The following is a 25266-nucleotide window of genomic DNA, read 5'->3' on the forward strand; positions in this document are numbered from 1 at the left end:
CACATGTCAAACATGACTTTAGATGGAAATAGACCGCATTAGACCACCAGGCAAGACTATGGGCCATATTTAATTACGCTGCGAAAAGCCGTTATCGGCAATACTTTATTCGCGATGACATGATTTTCGCATTTATCACTTACCCCCGTATTTAATTTTCCCGACTTTTCACCGATGCGAAAAGTCAATGCATTAGACCCTGAGAAAAATTATCACCTATGAATAGGTGGCGAAAAAAAGTGCAGAATTGGGGTTTTTGGGTACAAATGTTAAAAAACCACCCTACACCCCTTGGACAGAGAACCAAAGATATTCTGTGTCAAATTTTTCATTTAAAGTACCACAAGACACCACAAAAAAAGTACTTTCATTTTGGGGGCGAAAAAAAAAGTTGGGTGATAAACTTTAAAATAGCGAAATAGACACAGGGGGGGTCCCCAAGTATTCCCCAGGTGTTTTTTGGATTGCAGGTGGTTGCGGCAGGTGCATTTTTCGCGATTTTTAAAAGTTCACATTAGCCACTTGGTTGCACCTATTTTCATGTACCCCAAATTTGATGAGACGACTTATTTTTATTCTTTTTAAAAAGTAGCTAAATGCTATTCTTCACCACTTTACCAAAGATGCTAAATAGCACCTATTGAGACCGTTAAAAGACTCCACATACCTTTAGCAGGGCTATTCGGGGTACCCATAGTGAACCCCCATGTCAGAGCGTATTTTGGGGGGTGTCAGGCTGATTTTCCCAAAACTTTTCGCAGATTTCCTTTTTGCCGGGTCTCGTTTTTGCCGATTTGAAATTGAATACGGGGAATCACGGGGACGAGCACGATACTTTATCGTAGCCAAAACCTCAGATGATGGCAAAAACTCCGGCAACGGACTTTTCGCTTCACATTGAATATGGCCCATTGTATGCTCTACATAGACCACAATAGAAATCACGGAAGAATTTGGGTTGTTAAAAACTATCACAATTACATCTGAATAGTACTAAATAGACTTGTTTTTGAGTGGCTAGTTTGTCTAAATCACTGCACCGATCTGTATAATCTGTGCAGGCTTTGGTGTGTTAAAGAGTAAAAAAAAAATTTAATTAGAATGAATGGGTAAAGCGCTGATTGTCTCAGGGTCCCAACTTTCCAAGGATTTCCAGCCCTGGACTGATCAGTTTGGAGCTGGTTTTACATTATGGGAAGGGGACTCCATGCTGTGCGTCTCCCTGCTATTGTAGTGTAAACTCCCCAGCTGGTTAAGTCTGGTGCTGGTTACTGGAAAAATGGGGGGACCACACACAGGTTTTCCCCTGATTTTTCAGTACCAGACCGGGCTCAGTGCTGGTTATGCATTTGCGAGAGAAAGGACCCCATACAAAATTTGAAAAAATTAATCTTTACTCTTTACCTTGTGATGTGTGCCGAACCCCATGTTTTAGTTTTGGATCTGGATTCATCTTTGTGTTTTTGTTTTGCAAAATCACACCCAAGTGTTTTGGTTTTGGATCTGGATTTTTTTTTTTTTAAACTATAAAACTTCTAAAATTATGTAATTTTGCAATCCAAAATCCGACATTCAGATTTAAAATCTGAATTCCGATCGACTGGAAGATCAGCACCGCAAATCTGATTTATCCGGATCTCCTCAGAAGATTTGAACCGTGACTTAGATCAGTCCAGATTCACAAAATTCAGAAATTCAGGTGGATTCGGATTTCTGGGGAACCATACCGCTCATTAGTCCAGGCTATTTGCATGTACTGTAGACCTGGGTAAAATTGCGTCAGAAGCATTTTAAAGAGCTTCTACCTCTGGAGCAATTGTTGAATGACATATCCAAAATCAGATAAAATCGGACCATAGAAACCCCTCCCCCCCTCTGATTTCAAAATAACAGTATGGCTATTTCCTACTAAAGTCAAAATTAAACTAATTTATGCATTGTAGGAAGAGACAATGCTTTTATTTACATATAACTATGTTTCACATAAAACTATCTTTCAACAATATACTACAACACAACCATTTCTCATTTCATTTTGATGTTAGAAATTATTTGCAGAAGTTAAAAAACAAGGAAATAACAATTCAAAATATATTTTTGAAGTTCTGTTAATTACAGGAGTTAACGTACAGTAGTAAAAACAAACTGTAATTAATCATCTTCATCACTGTCATCATATTCACTGTCAGCAGTGGGGTGGTTGCAGTGTCGGCCTGGGGCATGGAGGGATCACCGGGGGAATGCAGTGGCAGGGACCCATGCTTAAGGGGTGTGGCCAGCCTCCAGAAAGGGTGTGGTCAGCCACCACAGAGGCTTTGCCAACTATTAGAGAGTGCATGGTCTTGGTCCTTTTATAAATATATATAGTAAATAATCAGGGGCATCTTAAGAGAGGAGGGGGCCCATGTGCATTCCCCATCCGAGGCCCCCTCCTCGCTTCCCGGTGGCTGGCCAGCCGCGTCAGTCAGAGTGTGCTCAGAGTCTACTGCACATGCGCAGATCGCCGGGGAAATGGTGCGGCTGCATTTGCGGTGGCGGTCATTTTCTGGCGTTTTGAGCAGCGCTGAGACACCTGACGCGGCACCTCGAAGAGGTAAGTTTTAGATAATATGGGTGCAGAGTGTGCGCTGGGGACCCCCCAGGACCCGGGGGCCCGTGTGCACACCCTGCATCCATTATAGATATGCCCCTGTAAATAATGAATAATGTACCAGATTGATAAATTTAATACATTGTAGTGAATACACTATAATCCTGGAATTAGACCTTGCGCCAAATCTGTTCCAAATATATTGTGTACAGATTTTCCTTGTTGCAAAACAGAGATGAAATGTATCATATGCGTCCTTCTTAGTGATGTCACAGTTCCTCAGAGTATGAAAAAAAAAATAACATACAAAACCAAACATTAGTAGGAATAAGTTTAGAGAATATACAGTATATAACATATGCACCCTAAATGTAGTGTAACAGGTATTCTCTTTCCTTTATTTGTTACAATAAACCTCTCTATGTTTCTTTCCCTTTAGTGCCTCCACCCAAGTCTTGGATTTTCTTACGCTATACCTGGAGTGGACTTGGGAACACCCCTGAATGGTAAGTATTGGTTTTGTGTCATGTTATACCTTAATTTCAGACTGGTAACCTACCAATGACAATTATAAATATGCAGCAGCAATTATTCACTTCACTATAACATCTATGTTTATACTCAGAATTACACACAAATTAGTTACATAGTTTATTTTACTGCGACTCTCTGTTCTGCTGAAGATGAATTAAGTTAATGAACAATGCAGTAATCATAACATTTTTGGAATAACATTTACACATTTATCAATTAAGCTGAGCATTAGTTCATAATATCTCTCTATACAAATGACATACTGATAATAACCCATTTCATTTAAAGCTTTAAAGAGATTAGCCCTCTCATATTCTGTTCTTAAACTCCCCTTATTAGTCAATATGAATGGCCATGCTCGTTGGTGCACATGCTAGTAGATTAATATGCATTTAAATTCTGAAATCCCGGTTTATAGGGAATTCCTAAAATTAGTCGCTTCTCATCCAATGGGCTTTAGTAGTCATATGCAACAGTCTGTAGGGTTAGTCGTTATGATCTTCGGTTAGCAATTGTGTATGAATATTGATATAATAGGCAGAAGTCTATGGTGTCTGAGGGCCAGACTTATAATGCTGAGCTGGTGCTGGATGTTAGTATAACTAATTTCTCTATATATACGTATCTGTGGTGTTATCCAATAGTGCTTACTATAATATTCTGAAGTATTGGTGACCTGAAAGAGTGTAGTAGAACTTTTGCATGTAGTCTTTAAGCTAATGCCCTATTGGACTGATTTTAGACTTATCTCTGTCTCCTTCTTTCTCTTCCACAGACACCACAGCGCTGACTAGACTCCTCCTAGGGGCTGGGCCTCAGACCCTCTGGTTGGCTGACTCTCATGTTTCGCCTTCTCAAATCTCAGTTATAGGCAGCACTCTCTCTTGATCCTTCCCCTAATATCCAACTGCGGTCACCTCAGCGTCCCTCCATCAATTAATTCCAGGTTTCCAGCTCTCCAACACCAAGCACAGCCTCCTCTGCTCAGGTAAGCCACCGTCACCAACTCTGGGAGAACTGCTCAACCGCCAGCTCCAACTGTGCCTTTACAAACTGTCAACGGCCCCCTTTCAGTGCCAGAGATACTGCAATAGTCCACAGTCCTCTGAATAAATGATCCCACTGTTAAACCCCTGCATATACATTACATTACAGTAGCACACTAAACATATTTATAAATTATACACAACTATAAATATACTATTTGCATGCATATAGGTGCCTATTTTAATATTGCAAGGTGTTACAGTAGTTTTAAGAAATATGACGGTGGAATCCCCAGAATTGCAGGTAAGTCAAAAGCTGAATCATTCCACCATGACAGATCACCAAAAGGAAGTGTAATAAGGCTCACAACAGTGCTTACATCCAAAGATGATGAGGTTTCTTTATCTATTCTCTGGGTTCATAAAGAGATATGTAACTTATGCACCCAAAGTAGTATATAGGCAGGAGGTGCTCACATAATCTTACATGCAACTCCCGAAACAGCTCATATCATGGTTTCTTTAGTCGCTGGTTCCACTCACATGTTCATATGGGGTATCAGGCATATGGAGAAAGAGAAACCTCTCATAGTGCAGTATTGTAAATAAAAGCACTTTAATACAGATGAAAGCTGATAAAAACAAATAATGGCTTCCGTACCAGATAGGTGTCTAAATGGGATCAGAACAAAGCAGACATGCAGTCAGGATATGATGCCCGGGTATTTCTCTAACTGAATCAGCTTGGATCCACTGGGAACGGATGTGGATGTGTTTTCTTATCACCAGGGCTGGATTAACGGGGGGGCGACAGGGGCGATCGTCCCTGGGCCCCCACACGTTAAGGGCCCTACACCCATCGGGGTTAAAGTGGACCGGAGGAGACGGAATCAGTTCCGCCTCCTCCGGCCAACCTAACCCTGGCGCCGCAGGGAGGCACCATTTACCAGGCGCTCGCTGTAGCCAGCGGGTGCCCGGCTCCCCACAGCAGCAGCCAGAGTCGGAGGCTTGAGCTCCAGCTTCCGGCTCACGCAGTGAACTATGGCAGAGACGTCCCTGGCAGTCAGCCGAGCGGACTGCCAGGGAGACGGGGCTTTGCTTAAGGTAAGTATGAGCTTTATTTTTTTTTTTTTTTAGTGCAAGCGGCATTACTCGGGGAGGGGGGAGGCATTACTACTGGGGGCATTACTGGTGGGGGGGCATTAGTACTGGGGGCATTACTCAGGGGGGGGCATTACTACTGGGGCATTACTCGGGGAGGGGGGAGGCATTACTACTGGGGGCATTACTACTGGGGGCATTACTGGGGGGGAATTACTATTGGGGGCATTACTCGGGGGGAGGCATTACTCGGAGGAGGGGGCATTACTTGGCTCTACTAGAGAAGGAGCATTAGTATTGGGGGCACTAATAGAAGGGCATTACTACTGGGGGCATTTCTACAGAGGGCTCTACTAAAGGGGGAATGACTACTGGGGGCATTACTATTGGGGGCACAACTACATGGGTATTACTACTGGGGGATTTATACAGGGGGCATTACTACTAGGGCATTACTATTGGGCACACGCCCAATTACTACTGGGGGGCATTACTATTTGGGGCACAACTACAGGGGTATTACTACTGGGGGCATTTATACAGAGGGCATTACTACAGGGGGCACTACTAATGGGCATATTGCATAGGGGGCACTGCATAAGGGGCACTACTACTGGGTGCACTGCATATGGGGCACTACCACTGTGGGCACTGACACTACTGGAGGCTCGGCATAAGGTCCCCATTGCGCATACCCCCAGTTTCTCACATTTTATAGGGGCCCCCGCATGTTTGTTGCCCAGGGGCCCCCACAGACCTTAATCCGGTCCTGCTTATCGCTCTTCCGACATGTTTCGACACTAAGGTGTCTTTTTCAAGGTAGAGTGATAAGAGGACAGAACGCAGTTTAATTACCTATGAACCGGAAATCCAGCACCGGATGTATTGGCGCTCGCGGCAGAGTAAAGTGTGTCATAAACAACCTCAGCAATCTAATAAATGCTGATGGCTCCAGGCTCCTACTAAAATTATATATATGCCCTACTTACTGTTATTATGGGGCCAGCTGGCATACTTTCAGACTGAACAAAGTGACAAAGGCAATGAAGTTAAATCAATCATGTGACCATAATACCTCCTTACATACTAGTGGTTGCAAAAAATGGTCAGTATAAGCTGATAAGTTAGCCGTAATAGCATTAGTCCTGGCTAAGATGGGTCGACCAGGTGGATTAATTATAGTCTTGTGCACTTTTGGGAGAAAATATAATACAGGAACTATATATTCCTCATTGATAAGAAACTCCAAAACATCTTTATTTAAAATCACCAAATAAAAATATTTTTGGACAAGAGTACTTAAAGCCTGAAGAGTTTTTTGAGAGGGATCTGATTTATATTGTATAAGTGTTACCATCATCAGTTGTTTGTAACCCTCATTCAGATAATCACTCTTATTCAGAATGACCACACACCCCCCTTTATCAGCTTCCTTAATAATGATTTCCCTATTCTCCTGTAAGGTTTTGAGTATATTCTGTTCATCAGTAAGATTATTCTTATATTTCTGATTTTTTCCAGATTTTAGATCTTCCAACTCTTTTAGGACACTTTTGTAGAATGCCTCAATGAAGCATCCTTTAGAGAAAGAGGGATTAAACGTAGACCTTTTTTTAAAAAAAAACTGCCACTGTATCCTCCGGATTGACACAATTATCATTTGGACCAAAACATTTTTTCAAAGATAGTTTACGAATAAACTTATGGATGTCTATAAATAAATTTTAAAAATGTATATTGTTTGATGGGGCAAACTTGAGACCCCTAGAGAGAACAAACTTCTCAATATCATTAAGTACATAATTACTAAGATTAAAGATTTTGACCATACCTTCTACCTTGGGGGTGTTGGTACTTATTAGATCCCCATTTGTGGGTAAAAGTTTTTCATTGTTTTTTTTATTATTTTTAGATTTCTTTTTACGGTTTAGTACCTTTCCCGCTCTTTTTCCCCTTTTAGTAGGTCCCTTAGTAGAAATAGGTACTATCCAATGGGCTCTCCCTCTCTTTAAAAAATTAGTGTTATAGTATATGGGTGCCGGGTGTGCAGTGTGGGCCTTATTTTTTTCATTTATTTTTTAAAAAAGTTTTCTTGACTTTTTTTTTTTACAACCCCTTGATGGTCAGCACAGCCCCTGGTCTGACAGCACAGCCCTTTGATGGACTCAGCACATAGCCCCTGGATGGATTCAGCACAGCCTCTGAATGGACTTAGAACACAGCCCCTGGATGGACAGCACAGTCCCCTGCATGGACAGCACAGCCCCTGGACAGACTCAGCAAGCAAATGGCGCCCAATCACTGTGGAGAGGGATTTATATGCAATCCAAAACCCTTGAGGATCCGACGCGGGATTGATGACATTTTTGCCTCGTTTTGCCTCGTTTTTGGATCCAAGTCAGGCAGGAAGACCCAAGCCTGACCGGATCTGGCTCGGAATCGTCATCTCTAATAAATAGGCCCCTAAAAGTACAAACAGAAGTGGAAACAATTCAGAAAGCAGACTGGAAAAGTGTAAAGGTCATAATGCCCAAACTCTTATAACGTTATTAAATAAATTGTTAGTTTTTCTCCTAAAGTACAGTGGAATTTAGTGTCAAATATGGCTTATATTTATCATGAGTGTGTGGTGACATCAGAAGCGTTTTAGTACTTGAGGCATTTTTTTATGAGTTCAAAGGTTTGGGTGACATTTCTCAGAGTGTGACAATAATTGCTGCTACTCTGACATGGAAATAGAAGGAGGAGAATGTTTTAGTGATCAATTCTAATTCTTTTGCTGAGTGGAGGGGGCCCTGCACTACTTCCTATAGCAAGGAGTGTCCCTAATTGCCTACTTCCGCCCATTTATTTCAGATCAATAATCTCTCTCTTCAAAAGCAAATCTGCACGTCTCTACAAAACTGTTCAAATTGTGCTTTATAAGTGACCTCCTTTTTTTACTTACTACAGTATGTCAGAGGTTGACAAACACGGTCCTTAAAGCTCCCCAACAGTTCAGGTTCTAGAGATATCCATGGTTGAGCACAGGTTGTTAAATCAAATTGACTAAGGTACTAATTAAGGGTCTGATTCACTACCATACGCAACTGCGATTATGCAAGCAATTGGCTGATTGTTGCGTACTGTGCATGCATATTTAACGCACTGCGCGTGTGCGAACTAACCATTGTGATCAGGACTGTGATCACAGTGACTATGCAGACCCATCGCAGAGTGATTGACAGGAAGTGTCATTAGTGGGTGGTGATGGGGGGATGGTCGGGCGAATGCAGGCGTTCCAGTGCATTTCAACGCCGTGGCAGGGGCATGCGTAAATTATCCACTGTGATGGCCTGAGGCCAGATAGCATGCATGGAAATTAGCAATTTCTGAGTAACGTCAGAGCTTGTGCAAGTGTGCGTGAGGCTGCGATGGTAGTCGATTGTACCAATAGTTTCACAGTCTTGCTAAACATTACGGATGTGTAAGGTAAGGTGGTCTTCCTTATGCAGTGCTGCAGATGGCATTGCAATCGCAATGAATTAGCATACTATCGCAGTTGAACTGCATGTGTAATCACTATTGCATTCACAGATGCGTTCCGTAGTGAATCAGGCCCCACTGTAAGTCACCTGTGCTCAACCATGGATATCTCTAAAACCTGAACAAAACGTAATGCTTCTCCACTCCAGCACAAAACTTGGGTTACAGGTTATAAAGTAAAATACATAACTCCTGTCTCCTCCAGCACGGACTTCCTTTATGTCTATTCAGAACATCAGACATTGGGCCTGATTCTGGGCCTGATTCAGAGCCGCTCGTAAGTGGCCGTACGCTCGTAGTGATCCGATGTTGTACAACCACGCATGCGTCGGTGTAACAGTGCGCATGTGCGTACAGCTGATATCGATCATTTTTTCAGTTGGTCGTCGAACAGCGAACAGGAAGTGACATGTCAAATGTGATTGACAGAACTGTCCATTTTGGGGCGGTGACGGGGGTGGAGATGGAAAAACGCAGGCGTGTCGAGGCGTTTTTTGGGCGTACATAAATTATCTGATGAAAGCGGCCAATGTGAACGGAAAAAGTCATACGTCACTGTCTGATCCAATTTTCAGTAAGACTGCTCGCTCAGCTTGTGGTCTGGTATAGTCTACCACTAAATGTCGCATAATTTTTTGCGAACTAATGTTGGAGTGGTTTTAACTGTAAAAGTAGCGTACTATTTAGTCAACTAATGTGTCCTTATTTACCGGTAAAAGTAGCGTACTATTTAGCGAACTAATGTGTCTTGATTTAACTGTAAAAGTTGCATACTATTTAGCGAACTAATGTGTCTTGATTTAACTGTAAAAGTAGCGTACTATTTTGTGAACTAATGTGTCTTGATTTAACTGTAAAAGTAGCGTACTATTTTGCGAACTAATGTGTCTTGATTTCACTGTAAAAGTAGCGTAATATTTTGCGAACTAATGTGTCTTGATTTATTCTGTGTAAAATCATGTCTTCCCCAAAAAAATTTGTTTACAATCATAGTTTATTAAATTAATCTTAAATATATTTTCTACTTTTGAAATGTAGGTAGTTCAGCACATGACACGTCCCAGGCCTATAAGCATCTTTGGATTTCTTAGAAAAGATAAGTATATTTTTCTTTACACATTTGTCTAAAACAATAGCTACCTGGCTTACCATTTCAGGTTGATGTTGGTCGTATTATATTGGCCATGGTTCCAGAACCCGACCAACCTCAACTTCGTCCCAGGCGTAGGCCTCATAGGCGTGCAAAGCCCCAGATATATAGAACACGTGTCACCCTTTTTGGAATGCCAGATGATGAGGTGTTAAGGCGATACCGTCTGCCACCACAAATCATCATAGACACTCTCTCATTAATAGAGAGTGATCTTGAACTGCAAATTGACAGTCCTACAGCAATACCACCACTTACTCAATTAATGTTGGTGTTACATTTTTGTGCCTCAGGATCCTTTCAAACCACTGTGGGAATAGTTGCGGGAATATCCCAATACTCCTTTTCAAGGATCCTGAGGGCAGTGATGGAGGCCCTTTTTAAACACCTCCATCATTTTATTAAAATGCCATTGGATATGGGTACCCTTAATGTGGCGAAGGCAAATTTTTACCAAATAGCTGGCTTCCCACACATCATAGGGGTTGTGGATGGCACTCACATATCACTTCAGCCTCCAGCAAGGCTGGAGGCTATTTTTAGGAACCGAAAGCACTTTCATTCACTGAATGTAATGGTGGTATGTGATGTCTCCCTCCAGATCCTGTCCCTAAATGCCAAATTCCCCGGCAGTGCACAATTCCTTTGTCATCCGGCAATCAGGGATTTGGCACAAATTAAACAACCTACAAGCTGGTGATGCGTGGCTTCTGGGTAAGTTGAAACCTTCTGTTGAAACCAATGCAAAGCTTGTTACACAATGGTTCTGATGTTTGTTTTTATATTTTCACAGGAGACAGTGGTTACCCTTGCACGCCCTAGCTGCTCACTCCTTATTTGGTTCCCACACCAGGGCCACAAAGTGAGTATAATTCTGCACTTACAGCCACCAGGCAGGTGTTGGAGCACTGTATCGGCCTTTTAAAAGGCCGATTCAGATGCCTCCACCGCTCTGGTGGCAAGCTCATGTACTTGCCGGATATGGTTTCGAAAATTGTGGTCCTGTGTGGGATATTTCACAACATCGCCATAAGGAGTGGTGTCCCAATGCAGCCAGAGGATGCCTTGCCTGAGGATGGCCCCCCCGAGGTTGGTCGGAGGTCAGTATGTGGGGGGGCCATACGCGATAATGTGGTGGCCAGATTTTTTAGGTAATTATTTTCAAAAATTAAGTTAATTGACACAATGTAGACATGTAAGATTTTAATGGCCAATTTTAATTTGTGTTTTATATTTTTTTGTATTTTATTCCATAAAATTAACCTAAAAAACGATGCCTACTACCTGATCCAAAAAATTTACTTCATGTGGCCACATTGGATCTAACTTCTGGAACAATGATTTCTTCGCCTCATTTGTGGATTCATGTTGGCATGCTACTTCTTCAAACAGTTCTTGATTGTTGTTATTTTGTTCGTTTTGGTGTTGGCTGTATTTTTGAGTGTGTTTTCACTGTTGGTTGTATTTTTTAGTGTGTTTTCACTGTGTGAATTGATTGTGACAATTCACTTTGTGTTTATTATTTGTGTGCATTAAATTTATTTTTAACATTAAACAAACATTTCCTTGGTAAATTACAAGCAAGTGTAACTTGGTCCAAAAAAGGCAAACTTGCTTAATGGCTAATCCTGTAATGTGTTAAATTGTAAAGTATTTTACCCTGCTTTGTGGCTAAAAACAAACACCAAAGGTATTATGGTGAATCAGTATGTTTTCTAATCTAGGCCTAAACATGTTTGATTTAATTTTTACATTACCCACAAAAAAATTAAAAAAAAATTTGCAGTTAATTCTACAAACCTATTGGTATTGTTAGGTGTGTAATGTGCCAGCTTACATACTTACTTGAGCTTTCTACAATCTAATTTACATTACTTAAAAACTCATGCTACAATAGTCAACTTATGTAATGTTCAACAATCTAATATTTACAGACAAGGAATGAGACTTTATTAAATCATTTTTTTTTTTTTTTTTTTAACATTTTTTTGGAGAAAACAAAAAAACAATTAGTGGCGCTGGGGCGCCAATAGATGATCCAGGACCACTAGCATGCCTACAACATGGCCCCTCAAGCTCTGCAAGCCTGCAACCATTTCTTGGTACCACCTCTGGTCCTCTGTGGGTTTAAAAAATGTGTGGATTACTAAAATGACACCTTAATTTATATGTTACCAAACAACTTAAAAATCAGACTATCCAAAAAAACGATAAAAAAAAAACAACACAAAAGTAATGCCAAACGCAAAGATTGTATAAAAAAAGCAAAAAAATTAACATAAAAAAAACACAAAAATAGGGACAGCTATGCCAAAATAATACATTTGTTGGTACCGTAAACAAGAAAGACACAAGTATGAGTGTTTGGTCATGTGTCATATGTGTAAGGGGAAAACATCCTAGACATTGTTTCACAAAGATATATATCCAAAACATTAGAAATACTTTACAAATTTGAAATGCACAGGCAAAAGGACAACATCAACAAAAAACAAATGAATGCAAAAGCAACCATAGTTTAAAAGGGAAGCATACCGGTCATACTGATGACTGGGCCTGGAGCCCCGAATTCGTCCTCCTCAGAGGTGGGCCAGTGCTGCTTGGATGGAGGAGGGGTGATTTGGCTGGAAGTTGAGGGTGAGGAAAAGAGAGGGGTGGGTGGAGGGGAGGGTGATGAAAAGAGAGGTTGGTGGAGGTGAATGTGAATTTGGAGGGATGGGAATGTGATGAGAGGGAGGGGCATCACGGGCTGCCAGGTCTGGGGTGGAGGGGGAATTTGGTGAAGGTTGGGGAGAGGATGTTTGGGTGGGAGTGGGGGATAGGGGACGAGCACGATGACGTTGACGTTGTAGACGTCGTAGTCTGCTTTCAGCCCCTAAATGATGTCTAAAAATGTATATTATTAAATATTTTATATTTTTATAAAAAAATTTACACACCCAAAAAAAGCAAAAAAAAAACAGGGCTATACGGGAAACATGCACACGCAGGTATGTCCAAAATAAAGAAACAGGGCTAGATGGAAAACATGCACACGCAGGTATATCCTAAATAAAGAAACAGGGCTAGACGGGAAACATGCACATGCAGGTATGTCCTAAATAAATAAACAGGGCTAGACGGAAAACATGCACACGCAGGTATGCTTACATTTAAAATTGTAAAAAAATACACTTACTTTCCTGAATTTGCTGACGCAAATTGGCCAAAAGGCGTGGGGATCTGCAGTGTAGATCTGACCAGCGTCTTTCGAGCTTGCCGATATTTCGGCAGTAACCCAATGCCGCACCTCCGCATAGGCTTTCCGCTTGCGGAGGTTAGTGATGGGGTCTGGATGCTCAGTTATTCTCCGGTCCATCACATCTGTGAGGACCAGGAGTTCGCGGCGACAAAATGCTGCGGCTCTCATGATGGCAATGATTTTTTCAACACGAAGCAGTTTTAATAAAGGTCCCAGAAAAAATTTGATTGGCTAATGTACTTTGAAAATTAACTGAAAGCATTCTATTGGTTATTGTATGAGTCATGTGACCTACACCCTCACAAATATAATGTGAGTTATGATAGGCTTGATGCAGTGACATGCGTAAGCTAATTTAAATATTATTAAAAAAGATGAAAAATCTGCATATAAACAAACGCAAAACAATAGTAGCATTCAAACAAACTTTTAAAATTGAAAAACCATCCCCTTGGTGCAAACGTACGTATTCTGCGGAAGGAATGACACACACGAACAATAATAAAGTTTATTGACATTGTTAAAAAAAACGGATTGCAAAGATGTGAATACCAATTAAGCTAATGAATATACTGATTGCTATTAATCGATTCAAGTATGTTTGTTGAATGAAAGCAGGCAATCGAAAACTGACAGGCCCACTTCCGGAATTGAGTTGTGCGAGCATTCCCTGCAACCAAAGAGGAGATGGACGGTCGCTATTTTGAACGTTCGCTAGCTAGAGGAGGGGTTGGGAGACTATGGGGCTGAAGATTAGCTGCGAGCGAACATACGAGCGAGCGCTTGAATTTACAATTATTTCGCTCGTACGCCGAACGAACGAACGCCCACTTGCGTCTGGGTCTGAATCAGGCCCATTGTCAGCTGTTATTCTTCCCTTGCTAAGGGTGAAAACAGAGCGGAATTTTCTTTCAATAGCTGAACAAATACAAGAAATTGCAAAATACTTTTAGTTGCAGGAAATATTTGAAAATACTTTATAATTCTAGTTTCAAAACATGGCATTAAACCATAATTTACCCAGCAAAGAACAAATGTTCCAGATGTCACGGTCCTGCAGAACTGACCCTCCAGATAAGCCAGTCTGAGAATCGCTGCCCATGACTTTTACAGGTTACCTCAGCACGTGTGGTTAAATAAACCAGGTAACTGCCACCAGCAGAAGAAAACTGTAATGCTAAAGCATAAGGTGGGCTTCTGCTTCCACCTGCATACACAATTATCAATACTTAGAAAAATAGGTAACATGAGCCAAATGAGGCCTTGGGTCAAAAAAACACAGGTCCAGAACTAGAATTAATGTTTAATTCAAGAATATCTTCAAAGTTCAGTTACAAAAGTTAGAAGGTTATAATAATGTTAAAAAGGAATCACACCATTACTCACAATTTCCAGAAATCAAATAAAAATAACAAATTGGAAACACAAACCACTCGGACCACATCTACTTAAGTTGTTCTAGGATGAGGCAGTCCCAATGTCGAATTCTGGATCATCAGTACCTTTTCGATAGCCTCAAGCAGAATGAACACTATACTACCAGTGTGTCACATTTTTATGTCTGCTTTTCCAGGCACCCCCTCACCCCCCTTCGTGGGGTGATTTTAACCCTTGTCAGCTCAGAGTGTATTGTCCAGCTGGCTAAAGCCTCATGGTTTCTTGGTCATATGTGAAGGGTTCTTTTAATTATATATTCAGCTCTTTTAGAAGTTGAGAAGTTTGGATCATAGGCTTATGTCAATAAACATACCCACTGACCAGGTGAGGAATACACACCTCTGTAGACTGAGTGTCTGTTGGTATGAACAACCACCTCTTTGATCTCTGTTCCTAAACAAAACACAGAGCTCTTAATGACTGTCTTAGCATGAGCCTGGCAAGATGTCTTGTAATTTCCAGGGACATCTTTCTTATGTGCCATATACAATTGGACATTTATGGCTTGGCAGGAAAACAGAACTTCCTATAACCTTTCTTACAATCGTTGCTGCCCATCTTCACAGGCTTGTCATCTTCCCCACACAAATGCAGTTACATACCTATTTACAAGGGAAAGTTACATGTTTATGCAGACACAATATCTTGTGCAGTTATGCCAATGCTGATGCGCAATCTGCTTTTCCGCGACACCAGAGTTATGCAACCACTCAAATATGTGAATGTATAATACAGCAAACTGAATAGAGATAATAATAGGTGTGTATGTGCGTGCTATTTCGATGTTACTGCAGTTGAGCGATTGTCGGTGGTCTACACATGCATCCCAGCTGCAATGCGCATGCGCGGTGATTGTATTCCAATTATGGTTGCAGTGAGGATTCAATCTCAAGTGATTGACAGGAAGCAAACATTTTGTAGGAGGAAACGAAACGGGGAGTGATGGATAAAATGGAGGCATCTTCCGGACGTTTTTGAGGTTATGTTTATGGCAGTGTCTGAGATCCTGAATGCAGAGAACATGGCTTCAACATTTCAGGTATGTCAACCATTCTGTGCGACCATATTCTGGCTCAAGGAATCGATGGTTGCCTGACCTGACCTTCTGCAGCAGAAATAGTGTACAACTCTGAGTCAGGCCCTTAGTTTGCTACCAGTCATCATCAACAGTGTGCACTTGCATCAGCCTTATGCTTGGTGCTCAACCATGGATATCTCTCACAAGTGCACATGGGGGGGGGGTTTCTGAGTACCTGACTGGCTGGAGAGCAGGCATGATTCCATTAGAATTGCATTATTTGGCTCACCCCCTCCCGTTTGACCCGCAAATCATGCCATTTTGTTGCTATGGGGAAGGGCCTAATGACATGGTGCCAGCCTGCCAGTTCCCATCCTTATCGGGTCTACAACCCACAGCTGCTGCAATGTAAGTGTGCGTGTAATGTATTTGTGACATACTGTACAGTAGGTGTGTGTGTGTAAGGTATGTTTGACATATGTATGTGTGTATATATACTGTATATGTATGTGTGTATATGTATTATAATATATATATATATATATATAATGTGCGCAGATCCCCGTGTTTAAGTTTTGATTTGAGATCTGTATCTCCTTCAAGGTTTTGGACCCTTGTGTGTTTTGGTTTTGGGTCTGTATTGTTTTAAAAAAATGATAAAAACAGCTAAAACCACATAATTTGGGCCTGTTTTTGTTCCTACAGTATTATTAACCTCAATATTTATTTCCAGTCAGTTTTGGCCACCTCACAGCACACAATATTGATTTAATCCAGTTTAGGCCAAATGGTTGCGCCGAGCTAGCTGGCAGACTAAGCTAAGCAACAGCAGTGGGCATCACAAACATGTAGCAGTTCAGCTTCCAACATGGCACACCTAGGAAACAGAGTGGCAAGAGTGGCATGTATAAACTTTATGACCCCATAGAGAAACCAAGAATGATTTCATTAATCAAGAACTAGATCAGAGGCCCGAAGGAGATGGAATATGTTTATGGAGCATTTGAAGGCAGGGAAAGGAAGGAAGTATTGATTAGTTTGTAAATGTATTTTAATTTTTTGATTCTGAAGAAAATTTATGAGGGAGGATCAATGTAGGATCAAGTTCTTCAGTTCCTGAAAGACATCTTTGATCTGGAGAAAGTTCGCTATTTGAGCATGGAGAGTTTGTCAGAAGATATAACATGCAGTGTCTGCACCATCGCACAGAGATGCTTGGGGTGTATATTGGAGCAGAAGCCCACTTGTGTTCAATCCTTTGTGAACCAACCACCTAAAATCTGATCACCTGAGTGACATCTGCAGAGCACCAGTCACTAACACACAGTGAGGGTAGCCATTTTGTGCCACATCCTGATTGAATATTGATTCAGCCCATATATGCTGTATATTTTTTATACATCTAATAGAAATGTGGTTGCCTTTGTACTCAAGGAGGTTTTTTTGACCAAGACTTGCTGTTTACATCAGAGGAAAACAGCCTGTAGCTCTTCGGCTGAACTACAACTCCAAGCATCTGTGCTGTTTGCCGGGCCTGCTGGAGGTTGTTTGTAAACAACAGGTGTATTTTGCACTTAATATATTGCACACATCCTGGCAGGAAGATGCTCTGTGCTGCTGCTCATACTTCTGGTCTCTCACATGACACCCACCCTCTACATTATCCAGTTAGTCCGCTTAGAGTCACCTACACACAAAAGATGCAGGTGTTTATTGAGCTGTACTGTTAATTATATCAGCCTATCAATTCACCAGGGTCCTGGGGCAACCGGTTGGGGTGGGGGGGAGCAATTACAAAACTGGGTAAATTTGAAAATCTACCATGTTTTGCCCACCCAATCCACTTGGTGGTTCAGAATTGTTTTTAAAAATGAAAAGGGCATGCAGGAGATGCTGTCTGTGACATTTTTGGGATTCATCAACTGCATGTAGAAGATTTCAGTGGCTGTGGCAGTGCAACTTCCAACGTGGCACATTTAGAGTGACGTCCCTACCTGTTGATGCACCCCGTGCGGGTAGGAGCGGGCAGCTTAGCAGTGCACGCAGCATTATCGCATTACTGGAAAAAGGGGGCGTATCCTCATGCCAAGGGGGTGTGACCTCATGGATGTGGGTGGGGCCACACACCCGAACCCTGGTTTTATTCTCTCCAGGGGGTCCCAGAGGTGTGGGCTGCCCCTGGGGACCAGTGTACTTGTAGTGCTCCCTCACTGTGACAGGAGCCGAGTGCTGCAGGTAATTCTATCATGTAGCACCCGGCTCCTGTCACTGAATGGGAGCATGCACTGTGGTGTCACCCCTAGGCGAATGACACCCGGGTGCAGCCCGCACCCCCCTTATGATGCCACTGTCTAGGAAACAAGAATGGAACTGCATTGGCAGACAGGATGGCGGTTTAATAAACTTTAAAAATGTTTGTCATCTACCCAAAAAGACAGTCAGCAATGCCCCAAACAGTGCACATTACTGATATGGGGATACAGTGGTGTTACGGCCTGCAGCGTCACAGTACTTTTATGTATACACTGGGGTCCAGGCTTCAGCGTCACAGTACTTGTATGGATATACTGGGGTACTGCCTGCACCGTCACAATAATTTTATAGATACACTGTGGTATGGCCTGCAGCGTCACAGTACTTATATGGATACACTGGAGTCCAGGCTGTGGCATCACAGTAATTGTATGGATACACTGTGGTATGGCCTGCAGCATCACAGTACTTACATGTATACACTCGGGTACAGCACAAAAAAACAACTATTGTTTTTTTAACTTTTTTAATTTTTTTTTAAATGTAAACTTTTCTTGACTTTTCTTAAGTGTGCATCGGCACTACTGGGAGGGTATGGACATCGGACAGGTGCGTCGGCAGCACTTGTGCAGATGGACACCAGACAGGTGCGTCGGCAGCACTTGAGCAGATGGACACCAGACAGGTGCGTCGGCAGTACTAGAGTGGATGGACACATCACAGGTGCGTCAGCAGCACTGCAGTGGATGGACACTGGACAGATGCGCAGGTAGTACTGGAGTGGCTGGACACCGGGCAGTTGCATCGTTAGCACTGGAGCGGATGGACACTTGACAGGTGCATCGACTACACTGGAGCGGATGGACACCGGGTTGGGGTGTTGGCAGCACTGGAGCAGATGGACACTGGACAGGTGCATTGGCAGCACAGGAGTGGATAGACACAGCACAGCACTGAGCTCAGGAACAGCCACTGGAGTGTATGGACAGAGCATAGCACAGCCCCTGGACGGACACAGCACAACCCCTGGATGGACAGCACAGCCCCTGGATGGATTCAGCACAGCTCCTGGACGGACAGCACAGCCCTTGGATAGACAGCACAGGCCCTGGATGTACAGCACAGGCCCTGGATGTACAGCACAGCCCTTGAATGGACTCAGCACACAGCCCTTGGACAGACATCATAGCCTCTGGATGGACATCACAGCCCCTGGACGAACAGCACAGCCCCTGGATAGTACAGCCCCTGGACGGACTCACACAACACACAATTCAGCTGCATAATAGAGTACAGCACAGCCGGAGTGAAGCAACTGGTGCTGATCACGGCGGGGAGGGACTTATATGCAATCCAAAACTCGTGAGAATCCGGCATGGGATTGATGAAGCTTTGCCTCGTTTTCAAGTCCGAGTCAGATGGGAAGACCCGAGCCCGACTTGATTCCAGTTTGTATTTGCAATGTTCGGGTACCCAGCCCGCTCATCTCTAGTTCCAGTCTGGTTCAACAAGAGAGTTGGGGCCTGATTCAGAGCCGGACGCTCTTTCAGAGCGCTCGCTCTGAATCAGTGCCCTCCTTCTCTTTTTTTAGAGCGGCCTCCTGGCTGCTCGCATAGCTGTAGGTGGCCACCCACAGCTATAGCGAGCGGCCAAAAAGATGGTCGCGATGGTCAAGACCATCACGACCATCGAGCTTGCGATGAGACCCTTGTGGTAGGGTCTCATCTGCCGCAAGCCCTGGAGTGCTTTTGGCTCTATCAGAGCCAAAAGCACTCCCACTGACATCACTTGTGAACGCCTCCATCTGGCCAGCCATGCCCCCGGCACGCCCACCAAAGGGGGCGTGCTGTCACTCACCATCGACAGCACGCCCCCTTTGTAGCGAGACTCATAGCAACGGCTTTCCCGTCGCTATCTGGGTCTCACGCATACGCACGACGGAGCCGGGTCAGTCGTGCGCATGCGCACTGTCCCAACATCGACCCGTTTGCGAGCGCTCAGCACTCACGAGCGGGCCTGAATCAGGCCCTTGGTTCTAGTAATACATCATCGTTTTCACTCCGATATCTACATTATCGGTTCCAGTCCGATATCTACTGTACATAATCGGTCCAGTCTGATATCTACATCATCAGTTCCAATCTGACATCTACATCATCAGTTCCAGTCCAATATCTACAACATCGGTTCCAGTCCGATAGCTACATCATCGGTTCCTGTCTGATAGTTACATCATCGGTTCCAGTCCGATATCCTACCATCAGTTACTGCCTGTAGTCCTGTTACCATCCATCCAACTCCCATTACCACGCCATTACTTGGAAGGGCTCATCTACTACAATTCCAATCTAATAAAGTTATCTCACCTTCGGTCTAACCACTACCAACAGTTCCACTGCCTCCTCCCATCTCTCAACTCATGAGAAAGAGCAGGATAAAGCCTCCCAGCTTCATTTACGCCTCATCTATCCCTGCTTCAGCCTCACACACCTGCCCAAGCCAACTCCAACCCTCAGGCGTGACATACTGGGAATTAACATGTCTGCAATTCATAAATGACACTTTTAGTTTATGTTTACATACTGCCTAGTGCTTAATGCTCACTCCTGGGCAAGGTCTACCTACATCACATGTAGCCTAGCATCTGTGGTGATCCTTCAGAGTCTCTGTAACTGACGCACTCATAGGAGAAGGGCACAAGTGTCTGAAGAATATGGTAACAAAATCTCTTTGAGCCTGACGATGTACACGATCTGAAGTCTAATGTGTTTGTCCACCCATGTTCAGAGTCACACAGATTTCTGCAACTGCACAGCCATCACAAGTATTTACATTGTTTACACTTACACCTACACCCTGCTGGGTGCAATAGGCCTCCGTCTGCATATGCATAAATTAAAATAAGGCGTAACTCTGCCATATGCCCAGTTGATACTCAGGGCTTGATTCAGACCCGGTCGCAAGCGCTGAGCGCTTTTGCAATTACATAGTGCACTAATGAAACACTTTGTGAAACATTTCACCCAAATATTACAGATCTCTTTAATCAGTGTATACAGCCCTTTTTACAAATCTGTGTAGTGCACCAGATTTCAACAACATTTTCAGTATTAATCTTCTTAGATCTTGATATACACTACACAAGGCACCTTACCATCCACTTTAATGGATCTGTTTACAGGGCCGTTTTAACAGCAGTGTAGGCCCTGGGCCAAACATTGCACTGGGGCCCCTACCCACCCATTCACGGGAATAAAAATGTAAACGGTCAATAAAATCAATCATTTACATTTATTGTTTTTTTTCAACAAGATCAATGTTTAAACATAAAAAAAATTATGTAATATGAGGATTAATCATTGGTTGCAGTAGCGCACGCAGGGGGGGTTTCTAAGCACCCAGAAACCCCCCCCCCATGACGGGCCACTTTTTCTTATTTCAGAGACGGAGACAGCCTTGTCTCCGTCTACCAGCCGCGGGCCACTCACTGTCGGAGCTGCTCAGCTGCCCGGCCACTGCACTGCCTGTTTGGTAGCGGCTAGGTCCCCTTCAGCTACCGGTTAGGGTTAGCTTTCAGCGCTTCCACGTCAGATGGCTTTCATATCACCTGACGCAGAAGCGCTGACAGCTGACCCGGCAAGGTCCGGGCAGCACGCCGCCTTCACAACACAGACCTCCCAGAGTGAGCATGGGAGTCTGGAGAGCCTGGGGGAGGATCGCTGCCGCCCAGCAGCCCGGCACCTATGAGGACGTCCACAGCTAGCAGCAGAGCCCACACATCAAAGGAAAAGCTGCTGTGAGTATGCTATGTGTGTGTGTTTGTACTTTGTAAGTATGCTGTGTGTGTATGCTTCAGCATGTGCATGTATGGTGTGTGGAATCTACAGTATGTGTATATGTACTGAATGCTGTGTGTGTATGCTATGTGTGTGTGTCTCGCATATATACAGTGTTTGTGTGTATATATATATATATATATATATATGTGTGTATAAATATATATATATATCTACACACACATAAACACGGTGTATATATATACACACACACACACACACATATACATATATATAGTGTTTATGTGTGTGTAGAATATATATATATATATATAAAAATATGCAAAAAATGGGGTGCACTCACCAGTCTTCCAATAAAATCCTTTATTTAAATGTTACATAGCAGCAGGTATCATAGTATGTCGACGTTTCGGTCCCAAGTGTGGACCTTTGTCAAGATGTATTACAAAGTACTGACAACCCATTTATACCTTCACAGTACACAGAAACACCACCCACTCTAATTACTAAACCCACCCCTAATTAACAAGTATAACATAGAAACAGACTATAAGCATAAAAACAATACCTGATCTGATGGGTACACACCTTATATATCACATATTAATCTAGCATAAGTATATCCAAGGCATATATACACTTTAGAGTCAATGACAATAACCTGATGCCGCTGTAGAGCGTGGTTAAGCTGTCCAGCCGCGTGCGTTCCACCTAGGAAACACTTCCGGTCGGTGGAGCGCATATCCGGCTGAGGTGTAGTCATAGAAACACAGCATACAAAATAATGCAGGAAGTCACCTGACCACCGTGGCATGTTACATCCACACAACATTAAAGTATAGGGGATGACAATGTGCGTTCCACCAAAGGAAAACTTCCTATCGGTGAGACACAATGCCCATCCCATTATCACCAAGGCAACGATATAAACAATCAAGATAGTGATCCATAGTGCTTTCAGGTATCAAACAACTGTGCAAACATCCTATATTGAAAAATATTATACAAACAACACATCAAAGTAAAACTTAATATCACAGGCTAAATATAGCACTATAGGCAAAAGTTGATAAATAACATGCTCTATTCATTATAAGCCACATAGAAAAAAGACCGCAAAAAATAATGAAAAAAATGAAAAAAATACAAAATGTTAATGAAAAATATTTAAAATAAAGAAAAACGTATATCCATTGAAAAATATATTAGCAACAATCCAAGGTGGTGCACCCCAAAGAGAACCAAATTTATTATAAAAAAATACCATAATGTATTGCCTCATTGAGGCCCCGAGGCCAAATGGTGTCCAGTTTGTTAATCCAAACGGCTTCTCTCTTTAAGAGCATTTTCGCTCGATCGCCTCCTCTTCAGGGTGGTGGCACCCAATCGATGATCATACATTTGAGCGATGCTAACAAATGATGGGCTTCAAGAAAGTGCCTGGCTACTGGTTTATCGGAATCCATATTCACTAATGCACTGCGAATAGAAGACCTGTGATTCGCCATGCGTTCTCAAAAAGGGCGAATAGTCTTCCCAACATACACCTTTGAGCATGGACAAGTCAAGATATATATCACATGGTCTGTAGTACATGTAACCCGATTTGAATCTTGATTCTTCGCCCTGTGTGGGGGTGATGGAATCCTTCCCCTACAGACATGCTCCTGCATGTGGTACAGTTGGCGCATCTGAAGCAACCGTTTTTTTTATATGATAACCATGTTGAGCTGTCCCTCATAGGATTCAAATCTGGACGCATCAATATGTCCTTCAGATTGCGACCACGTCTGTAACTAATTAGCGGTCTATTTGGTAATTTATTACCCAAATTCGGGTCTGAAGAAACCAAGTGCCAGTGCTTGTTAATGGCTTTACGAATGTCCGTACCCGCTGTGTCATAGGTAGTCGTGATGACAAAAGGATTCTGGGGCCTTTTCTTCTTAGCAGTTTTTTTATCACCAGTCAAAAAGATGTTTTGTGCCCTAGCTAGGCATTTATCAATGGTTGGTTTGTTGTAGCCTCTTTCCAGAAATCTTAGTTTCATATCTTCAACCTGAGATAGTGAATTCAATGAATCCGAATTATTACGGAACACTCTCAAAAATTGAGACACTGGTAAGCTCCGTTTTAGAGATTCTGGATGGTGGCTCTTGAAAAATAATAATGTGTTGCGATCTGTAGATTTTCTATATAGCTTATAACCATACCCAGAGCTGGTGGCATAAATGGTAATATCTAGAAAATCTATCTGTACCTTACTGTACTGCATTGTGAACCTAATAGGTGAATTAATTTGATTAAGAACCTGTATCATCTCAAGTAGAGCTTCTTCAGCTCCACACCAGATCAAAAATACATCATCAATATATCGACGGTAAAAAGCGATACTATCTCCAAACAGTGGCAGGATGTGAGTATTCTCATATCCGTCCATATATAAATTGGCATATGCCGGGGCGATGTTACTACCCATTGCCGTACCGGCCGTTTGGAGATAGTATCGCTCACCGTATCGAAAATAATTACACGTTAGTGATAGTTCCAAAAGACTCATCAGAAATTCAACTGGTGGCATACCATCATGACTTTTAGTTAAAGCATCCCTGGCTGTAGAGATGCCTCCTATGTGTGGTATTACAGTATATAAGGATGAAACATCCATGGTTACCAAAATACCATTATTTAGTGGAGGTAGGACCTTTATTTGATCGATCAGATCCTGAGTATCCTTTAAGTAACTATCTATACAAACCACCGCCTTCTGTAAAAATATATCGACATATTGTGCAACTGGTGAAAATAGTGAGTTACGGGCTGAGATTATGGGATGCCCAGGCGGCTTATCCAAAGTCTTATGGATTTTGGGAAGTAGGTATAGAATAGGACAAATAGGAAAATCGGTTTTCAAAAAACCTACAGTGTCACTATCTATCCAACAGTTGGATAGAGCCAAAGATAACAGTGAATCCAATCTACTCTTAAAGCCCAACATAGGATCCCCCTGTAGTATTCGATAGGTGTTGTTATCACTTAGTTGTCTTAATGCTTCAGCATCATAATCTCTAGTATCAAGTACCACTACTGCTCCACCCTTATCAGCCGATCTAATGGTGATAGAGGTATTGTTTTTCAAAGCTTTGAGAGAAGCTCTCTCTGCTGATGTCAAATTGTATCTAACTCTAGTTTGCTGTTCGATAGATTCACGCACAGTATGATCCAACAATCTATTAAAAGTTTTAATGCTGGGGTTTTGAGATGGTGGATCAAATGTACTTTTTTTCTTTAATTTAGTAATCATATTTTGTTCTCCCGTGTCATCTTTGAACTTCTCTTTTAATCTAAGTTTGCGATTCAATTTGTATCTATCAATAGACCATCTAAAGTCATTGAATCTGGTGGTGGGGACAAAAGAAAGTCCTTTAGATAAGAGACTCATCTCTGAACTACTTAGGATATGGTGGGATAAATTAATTACCGCCCCCTCTGTGTTTTTACTTGGGTCACTTTTTTCTTTCCTTTTGAATTTGCCCCGCCTTGGGTGGGGCCTTCTGCGTTTAAAGGAAACGTGCCTACTTGAGACCTTGTATTGGCCCTTGGTAGAGGTGGTCTTGAATTGACCTGAGGATCTGAA

This window comes from Taudactylus pleione, unplaced genomic scaffold (assembly GCF_031769625.1).
Source record: "Taudactylus pleione unplaced genomic scaffold, aTauple2 ptg000206l, whole genome shotgun sequence".
Classification (NCBI taxonomy): domain Eukaryota; kingdom Metazoa; phylum Chordata; class Amphibia; order Anura; family Myobatrachidae; genus Taudactylus; species Taudactylus pleione.